The sequence below is a fragment of the Trichomycterus rosablanca genome, chromosome 7 (genome assembly GCF_030014385.1).
Source record: "Trichomycterus rosablanca isolate fTriRos1 chromosome 7, fTriRos1.hap1, whole genome shotgun sequence".
In the NCBI taxonomy this organism is placed as follows: Eukaryota; Metazoa; Chordata; class Actinopteri; order Siluriformes; family Trichomycteridae; genus Trichomycterus; species Trichomycterus rosablanca.
The window spans coordinates 39,282,959-39,297,267 of NC_085994.1; the positions used below are offsets into that span (position 1 = coordinate 39,282,959).

The window sequence follows — 14,309 nt, forward strand, 5'->3', positions numbered from 1 at the left end:
GTATTTAATATCGTGTCATGAACCGACTGTTTATCTCGAAATGTCCCTCGGTACGACTTATTTATCCTGTTTTATAATGTCTGTTTGCTGATCGAGCTCAGAACCTCCTGATTAAGACGTAATATTTGTGTTTCAGTCCGTCTTTTAGCTTCATTCCACAGTTTCTCTATGAAATCATCTCTAACATCAGCAGGTATGTGGAACAGTGGCTTTATTCCAGGGTGATTACAAGGATTTCCAACGTATCAATTCAGAACACCTTAAATCCACCTTAAAACCGGTCCAGTTCCTTCAGGGATCAGGAAAGTCCACAAAACTTAAATAAATTTAGCATTATACACAAATGGATTATGTCCTACATTTACATTTTCAGCATTTAGCAGACGCTTTTATCCTAAGTGACCAAGGGCCTTGCTCAAGGGCCCAACAGTGGCAACCTGGCAGTGGTGGGGTTTGAACCAGGAACCTTCTGCTCACTAGTCCAGTACCTTAACTGCTAGGCTACAACTGTCTAGCTTGGTCAAGCTTATCAGATTGAGTGCTTGCACCATAGGGTGCACCTGAGCCTTTGAAATCGTCACAGGACCTGACGATTTCCACCAGGTAGTTGCCGTACAGTCCTTCACTATAAAGAACCGTTTAGGGTGGCTCGGTCGGTAGCACTGTCGCCTCACAGCAAGAAGGTCCCGGGTTCGATCCCCAGGTGGGGCGGTCCGGGGCCTTTCTGTGTGGAGTTTGCATGTTCTCCCTGAGTCTGCGTGGGTTTACTCCCACAGTCCAAAAACATGCAAGTGAGGTGAACTGGAGATACTAAATTGTCCATGACTGTGTTCAATATATAACCTTGTGTAATGAGTAACTACCGTTCCTGTCATGAATGTAACCAAAGTGTAAAACATGACGTTAAAATCCTAATAAACAAACAAACAAACATTTGGTGCAACTTTTGTGGCCCTTAAAACAAACTTCTGAATCTTTGTGTATTAATTTAGAATGAATTTCAGCTTTATGTGGCTTCTGATGTGCAGATTTTAATTTTAAGACTGGATTATAAACTGGTTTGTTTAATGATGTGGGTATGTTTGGTGCTTCTGTTGTGGTATTTTGGTAAGGACCATGTCAAGTGAGCTTCCACCAACTGTTCCTCTTTGACGATGCTGATTGTTGTACTAGGTTCTCACAACTATGACTTTTAGGTTTGTGCCCATTGAAACTCTTTGGCCTCTTTGAAACTTTGTTAGTTGGCTCATGTATCTTATTAGTCTTTCGGCGGATCATTCGTCTCCGTCTTAGTCTGTCCTGAACATGTTCTCCCTTACCTCATCCGTAAACCTCCACAGTTCCACTGGAAACAAGTCAAGTCACATTTATTTATATAGCGCTTTTTACAGTAGACATTGTCTCAAAGCAGCTTTACAAAATCCAGGACCAACAGATACAGAAACCCCTGTTGAGCAAGCCAAGGGCGACAGTGGCAAGGAAAAAGGAAGAAACCTTGAGAGGAACCAGACTCAGCAGGGCTCATCCTTCTTGGATGGAAACACTCGACACAGGGCAGGAACACCCTGTACAGGGTCCCAATTCATAGCAGCAAAGGTGCAAATGACTAAAGCTTCATGGTGCTGCATGGTGTGATATACTCACCAGTACAGCTGTGATTGTAATAGTGATTACAAGCAGTTAGTCCACCTTCTGCACCCTCAAAGCAGCATCTGAAGTGTGAGATGAAGCTCCACACCTGCAAGAATTGAAAATGAACCCAAGTGCAGGATGCTTGACCAAGGTAGAGCAATACTGCCCTACCCAAAAATAGCCACAAACTACAGGGGTTGGACAAAATAACTGAAACACCTGGTTTTAGACCACAATAATTTATTAGTATGGTGTAGGGCCTCCTTTTGCGGCCAATACAGCGTCAATTCGTCTTGGAAATGACATATACAAGTCCTGCACAGTGGTCAGAGGGATTTTAAGCCATTCTTCTTGCAGGATAGTGGCCAGGTTACTACGTGATGCTGGTGGAGGAAAACGTTTCCTGACTCGCTTCTCCAAAACACCCCAAAGTGGCTCAATAATATTTAGATCTGGTGACTGTGCAGGCCATGGGAGATGTTCAACTTCACTTTCATGTTCATCAAACCAATCTTTCACCAGTCTTGCTGTGTGTATTGGTGCATTGTCATCCTGATACACGGCACCGCCATTGGATGCACATGGTCCTCCAGAATGGTTCGGTAGTCCTTGGCAGTGACGCGCCCATCTAGCACAAGTATTGGGCCAAGGGAATGCCATGATATGGCAGCCCAAACCATCACTGATCCACCCCCATGCTTCACTCTGGGCATGCAACAGTCTGGGTGGTACGCTTCTTTGGGGCTTCTCCACACCGTAACTCTCCCGGATGTGGGGAAAACAGTAAAGGTGGACTCATCAGAGAACAATACATGTTTCACATTGTCCACAGCCCAAGATTTGTGCTCCTTGCACCATTGAAACCGACGTTTGGCATCGGCACGAGTGACCAAAGGTTTGGCTATAGCAGCCCGGCCGTGTATATTGACCCTGTGGAGCTCCGACGGACAGTTCTGGTGGAAACAGGAGAGTTGAGGTGCACATTTAATTCTGCCGTGATTTGGGCAGCCGTGGTTTTATGTTTTTTGGATACAATCCGGGTTAGCACCCGAACATCCCTTTCAGACAGCTTCCTCTTGCGTCCACAGTTAATCCTGTTGGATGTGGTTTGTCCTTCTTGGTGGTATGCTGACATTACCCTGGATACCGTGGCTCTTGATACATCACAAAGACTTGCTGTCTTGGTCACAGATGCGCCAGCAAGACGTGCACCAACAATTTGTCCTCTTTTGAACTCTGGTATGTCACCCATAATGTTGTGTGCATTGCAATATTTTGAGCAAAACTGTGCTCTTACCCTGCTAATTGAACCTTCACACTCTGCTCTTACTGGTGCAATGTGCAATTAATGAAGATTGGCCACCAGACTGGTCCAGTTTAGCCATGAAACCTCCCACACTAAAATGACAGGTGTTTCAGTTATTTTGTCCAACCCCTGTACTAAGGTAATAGTAAAATAAATAAAGCAATGGCCAAAATAACAGAATCAAACAAACAAACAGTAGCGGAAAGATCTCGATCATAAGAGGAAAGATGAGGAACCCTGAAAACAAGCTAGGGATGGCACTGGATGAGTGGCAACCCAACACCACCAAGCTCTGTGGATTTACAGGTGGGTCTGCTCCAGAAAAAGGCCGTCACGTTAGCAGAGTTAGCAGAAAGACGTGAAATAAGTAGATTCCAAGTTGGATTGCAGTCTAATCTAGAATCAAAGTATGACTCTTCAAAATATGATTCTGATTTAATGGGTGCAGTTTTGGATGCAGCTTTCTAAGTTCTACCCTGCTGCTGCTTAATCACATCACTGACGGGTGATATAATACACACACGTGTGAGGTCGTTATCCACAGCCGAACACGACTGCAGTGTGATGCACTTACCACTTCAATCTACTTCTAAAGGTCAGACGGACTCTGTGTTAGCCTGTGATGCACCGTTTTCATCACGCTGGCTGGTAAACCAGTATAGCAAACTGGCGAAGGTGTTAATCCAGAGCTGGGCTGAAAGCAGTTGATCCAATCTAGCGTCTCTAATTTACACCCAAACAGCTGCAAGTTAAAGAGAACTGAGATGAAAAAGCCGGCATGACGTGGAACATCCATCCAGATTATAGGAGCTGAATTATGCAGGGATGTAGATCTGCAGGGTGAGACGGGATGAGCTAAAAAGACCCGTGTTGCTACTGTACGTCCAAGCATGCTCAGAAGAGAGATGAAAACACAAACTTCTCTGTTTATGGATGAATGGATGGATATGTGGCTGGATGGGTGGATTTACTTGAGACATATACACCGTGTGATCAAAACTTTATAGACAGCCCTTAGTGAGTTTCAGCCCCAGCCATAAAATCAATTATTTCCCTCCAGCTTTGTGGCAGCAGTTTAGGGAAGGCTCTATCCTGTTTCAGCATGAAGCATGGATATGTAACGCCACTGGTCTGCACAGAGCTGTATTTTCAATCCCACTAAACACATATAGAGTTAATAGGCATATTGACCGATCTCACAAGACGTACCGTGTGTAAGACTTGATGGCAGCGGAGGGTTGGATGAATGAACGGATGGATTAATGGGTGGATAGATAGTGATGGATGTGTAGATGTTGATGCACAGACATTTAAAAGGGTTTATGGAGGAAGGTGTTTACACATGAAGTGTTAGATGTTTGAGATGTTAGATATTCTTTATTTTAGAGGTGTGTAATTAATATAAATTGACTACAGGTTAATTAAGCCTGTATAGATGTTCCTCTGACTACTTGCTAACAGCAATCTGTGCTCCTGTAATTCATCAGGTAGCTCAATATTGCTTATTAACAAAACTGAGTGAGTGAGTGAGCTAATAAAACAAGAAGCCCTGTAGGATGTGTGTTTGAAGGGGGTGATTGTGTGAGAAAGGTGGTTTATGTGTGTGAGACGGATCCCCAGCTAGCCTTTCCTCCCTCAGACACGCCAGTTGTGACTGCTGAGCACCTGGCCCAGGCGCTGGCACAGGACTAGAGCCTCGGTAGTGGTGCACTGGCCTGTTCCAGCCTGATGAAGCCCCCCACGATCAAGCAATTTAAACCATATTAAAAATAAAATGTGCACTAGAAGAGATTTGAAGTTGACAAGTTTGGATTTGTGCCACCCAAAGCTGTGACAGCTCATGTACGGGCATTCAGATCTGCCCTGGCATGGGCAGTTTAAAGTCTGTTGCTGGTAGATGAATAGCTGCGCCCACAGCGCTCGAGCCTAGTCCTAAATTATCGTGTCTCTGTTATTTTGCACGTCGCCAAGCCTAAACGATGGTGTACTTTCACTCCTAAAGACCCTCATTCACCATAATAAACAAGACCACCAAGGATTGTGGAGCAGGTTGGCATGACGATCGCCCACAGATCGGATTTCTGATTTAACTGATACCACGTCTCTCTGTCTCGGTGGCCGAGTGTTCTCAAGTGCTGTGTGAGCCCAGCTCAGATTCCACCTTCCGAGATCTGGCAGGTCAAAGAAAAGGGTGTGTCAAGGCCAAATCTACAGTAAATCTGAGGGCGGAACAAAAGGAGGTAGAGGGGTGGGGTAGCGGGGTATTAAAGCTTGTTGACATACACTATACAATGTATTTCCCCGCTTTATCTCCCAGTTTCACCATTTCCAATTCCAGATTGTTCCCCCCTACTACAAATGTCCAATCTCTGACCGCTTCTTATCACCTGCCAGTGTTGGGTTCCCACACAGAGCTGTAGAACACGCTCACACACACTCACGCAGACGCCTGAACCAGTCCCGGAGTCGTATAGCTCTTCCTTTCATCAATGATGGGCAGTCGTGTTTGTGTGGATGCCCAGTATGGACCATTGCGCCACCTGAGCGCCTCAGATATTATTATATTATTATGTAACGAAATAACCAGTTGTGTCTTTATTATAAGTTATTATAAGTATGTATGGTAGAACCCTCAAACCTTGACATGAACGTTCCTTTTCACACTGACACTGCTAATACAACAGCCAGGTGTATAATTGTGTGTGTGTGTGTATACTGGTCAATGTACTGGTGACCATACTGGTTACTGTATTGGGGACTGTAGTGGTGAATGTACTAGTGAATATACTGGTGAATGTGCTGGTGATTATATTGGTTAATGTACTGGTGACTGTACTGGTGAATATACTGGTGAATGTAGTAGTGAATGTACTAGTGAATATACTGGTGAATGTACTAATAAATGTACTAGTGAATGTACTAGTGAATGTACTGGTGATTATACTGGTGAATATACTGGTGACTGTACTGGTGATTATACTGGTGAATATACTGGTGAATATAGTAGTGAATGTAGTAGTGAATGTACTAGTGAATGTACTGGTGATTATACTGGTGAATATACTGGTGACTGTACTAGTGAATGTACTGGTGAATATACTGGTGAATGTAGTAGTGAATGTACTAGTGAATGTACTGGTGATTATACTGGTGAATATACTGGTGACTGTACTAGTGAATGTACTGGTGAATATACTGGTGAATGTAGTAGTGAATGTACTAGTGAATATACTGGTGAATGTACTAGTGAATGTGCTTGTGATTATACTGGTGAATGTACTGGTGACTATACCGATACTGTATTGGTGACTGTACTAGTGAATGTACTGGTGAATGTACTGGTGACCATACTGGTTACTGTATTGGTGAATGTACTGATGACTATACTGGTGAATGTACCGGTGACTGCACTGGTAAATGTACTGGTGACTGTACTGGTGACTATACTGGTTACTGTATTGCTGACTGTACTGGCCACTGTACTGGTGAATGTACTAGTGAATGTGCTTGTGATTATACTGGTGAATGTACTGGTGACTATACCGGTACTGTATTGGTGACTGTACTAGTGAATGTACTGGTGACTATACTGGTGAATGTACTGGTGAATGTACTGGTGACCATACTGGTGAATGTACTGGTGACTGCACTGGTGACTATACTGGTGAATGTACTAGTAAATGTACTGGTGAATGTTCTGTGTGTGTGTGTGTGTGTGCGCGCTTGTCAGCATGATGAAGGCATAACAGCACAGGCCGACCCAGCCGAGTGTATCCAGTGCAGCGGGCCGATAATATTCACGGGTGGGAGAGGAACAAAGGCTTTACGTGTTCCCTCCTGACCTTTGATCTTTGAGGAAATGAGACTGTGGATGAAGAACAGAGGAATGTGCATGAAGATGATACCTGTGATACCTGTACAGGAATGAATGCACAGGGGCGAGATGAATGAAGAAAAGCTGGACTGATATTCGGGTCTTTATACATTTGTTTATGAAGTATTACGTTTATATTTATGAACAAACTGAGGACATTTAGTGGCACTTTTATCTAAACTGACTTACGGCTGTGAGTAGATACAATGTTAGCAGTTAAGGGCCTTGCTCAGGGGCCCAACGGTGGTAACTTGGTGGTGGTGGGGCTTGATTCCAATCAATAGTCCAGCACCCTATGTTCCACATTTCCATTGTGTGTGTGTGTGTGTGTGTACGTGTACGTCTGCGTGCACACACTCTGTTCTCTCTCTTATCTTCATTAGCAGCTTGCTGATGTTTTGGTCCGGGTGTGAGAGTGGAGGCCTTCATTAGGTGAGACCAGAGCGGTAGAGAGAACAGAGTGGCGACACTCCCATAGGGAACCGTTGGAAAGGGGGCGGGACATTTTTTCTGCGCAGCTTCCGGGTTGTGGAGCTCTGTATAGTTCCAAACATCCCATAGAGCCCCATTCATTTCCACTACTTATCAAACATTTTTAGCTGTTTGTTGCTTTGTTTTAAAAAAATTATGAATTTAATGTCATTAATATACTTAATACTGTTATTGTTTAGCATTTGCTCAGCACTAAATGTTACATGTTTATCTTAATTAATAGGTATAACCCAATTTAGCTTAGTCAGTTAAGCTTAATTAATGACACACGAGTCTTTTCACCTAAAATGAGTTGATTAATCAAGAGTCTTGTTACAGAAATGATCATAAAACATTAGAACCACAATAAATCATTATACTTTTACTTTCATACTTAAGTACATTTGAAGGTAAATTTAGTTTAGTACTTTAGTGGAGGTAAAGAGTATTTTTACTTTTACTACTACTTTTACTGGAGTAATATGTTACCTTGGATATCTCTACTTTAACTCAACTACATGGTTTGTGTACCTTGTCCACCACTTACATTAGACAAAATGAACTAGTGCATATATTCATAATGAATTCATTAATGTATTACATGTAGGAATCAATGATTAATCACTCATGAAATAAGAGATGAATGAATGCTTTTTCATGTACCTGCACTATAATGTTTTTGGTACGGTAATGTGTTTATCAATCTGTTCATTCAGTGCAGGTAAACCTTATGAATCCAGCACATGACTTAGTGTTTAGCCAAAATGATTATTATTATGAATCCTCAGGAAAGTGAAGGGAGATTAGTTTATGCAAAAAACAAAACATAAAAAACTTTAATGTCTATACTGTATATTGTCTCTACTACTTAATGATATCGCATTATGTAATGTATGCTAATATAATGTACTGTGTGTTAACAAGAACGACCTATTAACAAATCATTATAAACATCAATCTTCCACTTTATGGTTGCAGTAAGATGCAGTAAATGTAAACGCAGTTGAAAATACCCAGAAATTGTACAAATGTTTATTATTTGCCGTTTAATATTTCATTTACTGCTGACTGTCCCATTTGAGAACATGACAGCGCCGGGTTTGTTTGGAACTATTGAGGGTTACATGAACCACGTGACCGCGTAGCGGCGAGATCAAGGAGTGTCGCAACTCTCTCTATCTACGGCTCTGGGTGAGACGTTCACTAGCTTGCTAATCCGTCAGCCAATCAGACTTGTCTAACCGCTGTGATGGTTTCTCACTGGGTGGAACCTTCTAGATGTTTCTCAGGAACTCCCGAGAGGGTGTGTTTAGTGTCTCCATGACTCGTCCTAATAAGCATCTAGAACGTCCCTGTAATATAAATATCCTGAGATCTCTATTTTATATGTTCCATGTAGTTTAGTGACTGTACTGGTGACTGTACTGGTGACTGTACTGGTGAATGTACTAGTGAATGTGCTGGTGATTATACTGGTTAATGTATTGGTGAATGTGCTGGTGATTATGCTGGCTAATGTATTGGTGACTGTACCAGTGAATGTACTGGTGACTATACTGGTGAATGTACTAGTGAATGTACTGGTGACTATACTGGTGAATGTACTAGTGAATGTGCTGGTGATTATACTGGTTAATGTATTGGTGACTGGCTGTACCAGTGAATGTACCAGTGAATGTACTGGTGATTATACTGGTGAATGTCCTGGTGATTATACCGGTGACTTTACTGCTTACTGTATTGGGGACTGTAGTGGTGAATAGGGCTGTCGCGGTGAAAGAATTTCAGCTTAATATCGCGGTTTGCGGTGATATCGCCATTTTTTTTTTTAAATGACTTAATTGATCTGGATTTTAGAGCTATATAAACAAGCTTTATTGTTAGGCTATGATTCGATATATTATTGCTTTATAATGACAAAGATGAGACGGCTTTAAGACCAATTAAATGCGTGTTTAATGTTAAATACAGAACAGAGCAGGGATGCGCGTCTTTTCTCTATTAAAAAAAGCTTTAAATTTAGCTTCTAGCCTAGGATAGATATACACTGTGAAACGAAAAAAAAAAGAGTTTAAATATATAAATATTTTAAACGCACATCTAATCAAAATATGGTAAAAAAAATTGAATAAAGAATAAAGTCTGTAAGAGTTTAAACCTGCGTTATCATGCGCGCTAGAAGAACCAACATGTTCACCTGATGTGGGGTAGCGATGTTCCCGGCGTTACCGATGTTGCACTAATACACACGTGTACTGATCCTGCATGCGACTTTACACAGCAGAGGAAATCTAGCCCGGTTATCGCGCCACTATTAACCATCTATTTAGTAGATATAATTAACATAACAATATATACTACATTTTAAGTTATTATTCGTTTCAATACATTTTTATTCAACGAAAAAATTCATTTAAATCATTCCAGCAAGCCAGCAAGAGAATATTTGCAGGCTGCAATGCCATATTAACCGTCATTAAGTGTTTTAGTACGCCGAGGCTGTTTAAATATAGTCTAAATTACAAGTATTTTATTGAGTGTGAACTCAATTTAATCATGAATAAACTTGCCTATAATTCATGTTGCGATTGTTTACATTTTGAAACACAAAGCCTGAAACTCAGCAGCAACGCATGAGAACAGTTGGCAGGAAAATGTCGCTCTTAGCTCATTTTCATTATGAATTTATTTAACATTTATTACGCCCGAATGTAAGCGTAAAACAAGATGGACCCTGCAACAAAAAAAAAAAAGAGAAGAAAGAAAGAAAGAAAGAAAAAACGTGAATATCGCGGTGATGCGGTTGCTTGGCATGCCCTGCGGTTGGCTGGTCTATACCGCGATATTTCAAAATTGCGGTTAGCGCGACAGCCCTAGTGGTGAATGTACTAATGAATATACTGGTGAATGTACTGGTGACTATACTTTTGAATGTACTACTGAATGTACTGGTGACTATACCGGTTACTGTATTGGTGACTGTACTAGTGAATGTACTGGTGACTGCAACACAGTTGCTCAGTGAGTGGGAATCAAAATGGAGGGTAAAATGTACTTTTTTCGGCTCTTTTGTCCAGAATCCTCCCACACCCTTACACGTGCATGTTAGCAGAGTGTGTGAGTGTGTGAGCTCAAACACTTGAGTCTAAAAACACACACTGATTGTAGGCTACTGTAGAAGAAGCTCAGCGGTTAAGGTGCTGGACTTTGGGGAAGCCAAACGCACCGTGAACTTGACCAGGATGATAAACGAGGATAAAACATGGGAATGAAATGACTGAATGGACAGTTTGTGTTTAGGTTGTTGTTAAGAGCAGATCAAATGTATTTTGGATGTTGTTTAGTGTGTGTGTGTGTGTGTGTGTGTGATCCTGCGGCTTATCTTTGGAGACCGAAGTGAATCCGATGCCAGGCTGGTGTTGTGAGGGCTCAGCTGATAGACATTTATGGAACCATCCATTCACCCCATCATTGTGCCCTGTAATTGTTGTGTGTGTGGGTGGTTGTGTGCGAGTGTGTGTGGATGTGTGGGTTGGTTTCAGATGCCAGTGTGTGTGTGTGTGTGTGTGTGCTTGTGTAGAGTATTGTGTGTGTGTGTGTGTGTGTGGTTTTAGGTGCTCTGCCACGGTGCCACTGTGTGTTTTCATGCGTATGATGTTCTGGTGCTTTATGCCCCTCTCTGCCAGCTGACACAATAACGGGGTGAATAAATGGATCCATAAATGTCCATCAGCTGATCCATTACCGCACCATCCTGGCATCATGTCTTGTAAAGATCTGTCAGCAGGAACACACACACGCACACACACTCATGATTTAATAAGATATATGTCAATAAACACACATCAGTGGTTTTGAATCTTTGTCCTGTGGCATGGTAGCAAAATTACAATGGCAGAGCTCGAAGCGTTTAATCCCAAACTGTGTGTGTGTGTGTGTGTGTGTGTGTGTGTGTGTGTGTGTGTGGTGGGGGAGTGAGTTAAGCCTGTGTATCCATCACTGTCTTTTGGGGTCAATGTTTTTATTTTGAAACATTAAAATTTAGTCATCACCAGTCACGCCAAGTGGAGCTGCACACCCGCACATGGAGGTCCAGAAATCGCTTACTACATACTGTACTCAGTATATACAGTATACTACATACTGTACTCAATATACTGTATACTAATAATTGTACTCAGTATATACGGCATACTGCACTCAGTATATACTAATTATTTTGCTCAGTATATACTGTATACTACACTCAGTATATACTGTATACTACATACTGCCCTTAGTTTATACTGTATACTACATACTGTACTCAGTATATACAGTATACTACATTCAGTATATACTGTATACTACATACTGCACTTAGTTTATACTGTATACTACATACTGTACTCAGTATATACTGTATACTACATTCTGTACTCAGTATATACTGTATACTACATACTGCGCTTAGTTTATACTGTATACTACATACTGTACTCAGTATATACTGTATACTACATTCAGTATATACTGTATACTACATACTGCCCTTAGTTTATACTGTATACTACATACTGTACTCAGTATATACAGTATACTACATTCTGTACTCAGTATATACTGTATACTACATACTGCGCTTAGTTTATACTGTATACTACATACTGTACTCAGTATATACTGTATACTACATTCAGTATATACTGTATACTACATACTGCCCTTAGTTTATACTGTATACTACATACTGTACTCAGTATATACAGTATACTACATACTGTACTCAATATACTGTATACTAATAATTGTACTCAGTATATACGGCATACTGCACTCAGTATATACTAATTATTTTGCTCAGTATATACTGTATACTACACTCAGTATATACTGTATACTACACTCAGTATATACTGTATACTACATACTGCGCTTAGTTTATACTGTATACTACATACTGTACTCAGTATATACTGTATACTACATTCAGTATATACTGTATACTACATACTGCACTTAGTTTATACTGTATACTACATACTGTACTCAGTATATACTGTATACTACATTCTGTACTCAGTATATACTGTATACTACATACTGCGCTTAGTTTATACTGTATACTACATACTGTACTCAGTATATACTGTATACTACATTCAGTATATACTGTATACTACATACTGCCCTTAGTATATACTGTATACTACATACTGTACTCAGTATATACTGTATACTACATACTGCACATAGTTTATACTGTATACTGCACTCAGTATATACGGCATACTACACTCAGTATATACAGTATACTACATACTGTACTCAATGTATACTAATAATTGTACTCAGTAAATATTGCATACTGCACTCAGTATATACTAATTATTTTGCTCAGTATATACTACACACTGCACTCAATATATACTGTATACTACACACTGCACTCAGTATATAGTGTATACTACACTCAGTATATACTGCATACTGCACTCAGTATATATTGTATACTACATACTGCACTTAGTATATACTGTATACTACATACTGCACTTAGTATATACTGTATACTACATACTGTACTCAGTATATACTAATATTGTACTCAGTATATACTACATACTACACTTAGTATATACTATATACTACACTCAGTATATACTGTATACTACATACTGTACTCAGTATATACTAATTATTGTACTCAGTATATACTACACACTGCACTCAGTATACACTGCATACTACACACTGCTCTCAGTATATACTGTATACTGCATACTACACACTTCACTCAGTATATACTGTATACTACATACTGCACTCAGTATATACTGTATACTACATACTGCACTCAGTATATACTGTATACTACATACTGCACTCAGTATATACTGTATACTACATACTGTATATGTGCTTCACTTCTGACAGCATCCTTTAAACAATTTGTCTGATCGGTGGCGCTTTGAAAAGGTCAGCAGCAAACTGGGTCAAAGTTCAATGAGATTGAACTCAGTAAAAACCAAAGCGAAACGATGACACAGCAGAGCAAAAGGGTTTTCACCGCAGATCATGTGACTGCAGCCTTATTTTTCATTTGAAGCTCCAAGTCAATACACACATTAGTCACCAAGTCCCATTAGTGCACTCAGCAATCACTTATAGTCCGAACAACTGCAGGGCATACTAACACACACACACACACACACACACAATTAGGATTAGTTGGTGTGTGTGAGTACGGCTAATAGGAAGTTGTTTTTTATTACGACTTCATCTTCATGGTTATATGAGATGTTCCACTTAGAAACAATCATTAGACTCCTCACAGGATTGAACCCAGGTTTTCAAGACCCAAGTTGGTGTGCGGCACTGACTTTACCAGCGGTGCAGGTCTTTCCTTCAGGTCTTTATCCTAATCAGATCTGCTGCACTCAACACGTGAACCATGAGGAACAGCCCAACATCTCATAGATCCTTTAACTTTATGTGTACAAGTGCTACCAAATAGGCACATGGGTGGTGGGTCATGGGTGCTGCATGACTCTCTGTGCGCGATACGGATCTCCATATGAACCCACCTTGTGCAGGTGTCGGAGGGGGCATGTGTCCTCAGCAGCAGTAGAGGAGGTGACATGACTAAAATTGGGTCCTCATATTCCTCCATAACATGTGCCAGCGCCTTGACCAGACAGTAGGAGTCGTTTTTACACCGGCAAGAGGGCGGATCTCCATCCAGCCACCCCTGCTGTCAGATAAGACTCGACCTCGATGCTCGGCAGTGGTGGGCACGCGAGTAAGACTGCTGTGCCACCCAGATGGCATGTACTTTAATATTTGAACAGTTGCTGATGGAGCCCATCACTGTCGTAAGGAACTGTTCAGTCCCGTGTTCTCACTAGAGGTAGATGTGTTGAAATGTTGGTTTGTGGTGATCACACACTGTGCAGATGAGAATCCACCATGGGCAGAGAAACCAACTGTGCGAATGAGCTTTGCCATGGTAACGGTGGTGATGTTACATAATGGAGTGATGGAGGA

At 41.1% G+C, this 14,309-nt stretch overlaps 1 protein-coding gene across 1 annotated transcript in view; it reads left to right on the forward strand.

Annotated features, from left to right (window-relative positions):
* Nucleotides 1-14,309, forward strand: part of LOC134318599 (dematin-like) — a 33,616-nt gene that overhangs the window by 176 nt on the left and 19,131 nt on the right. The gene's annotated exons all lie outside the window — the stretch shown is intronic.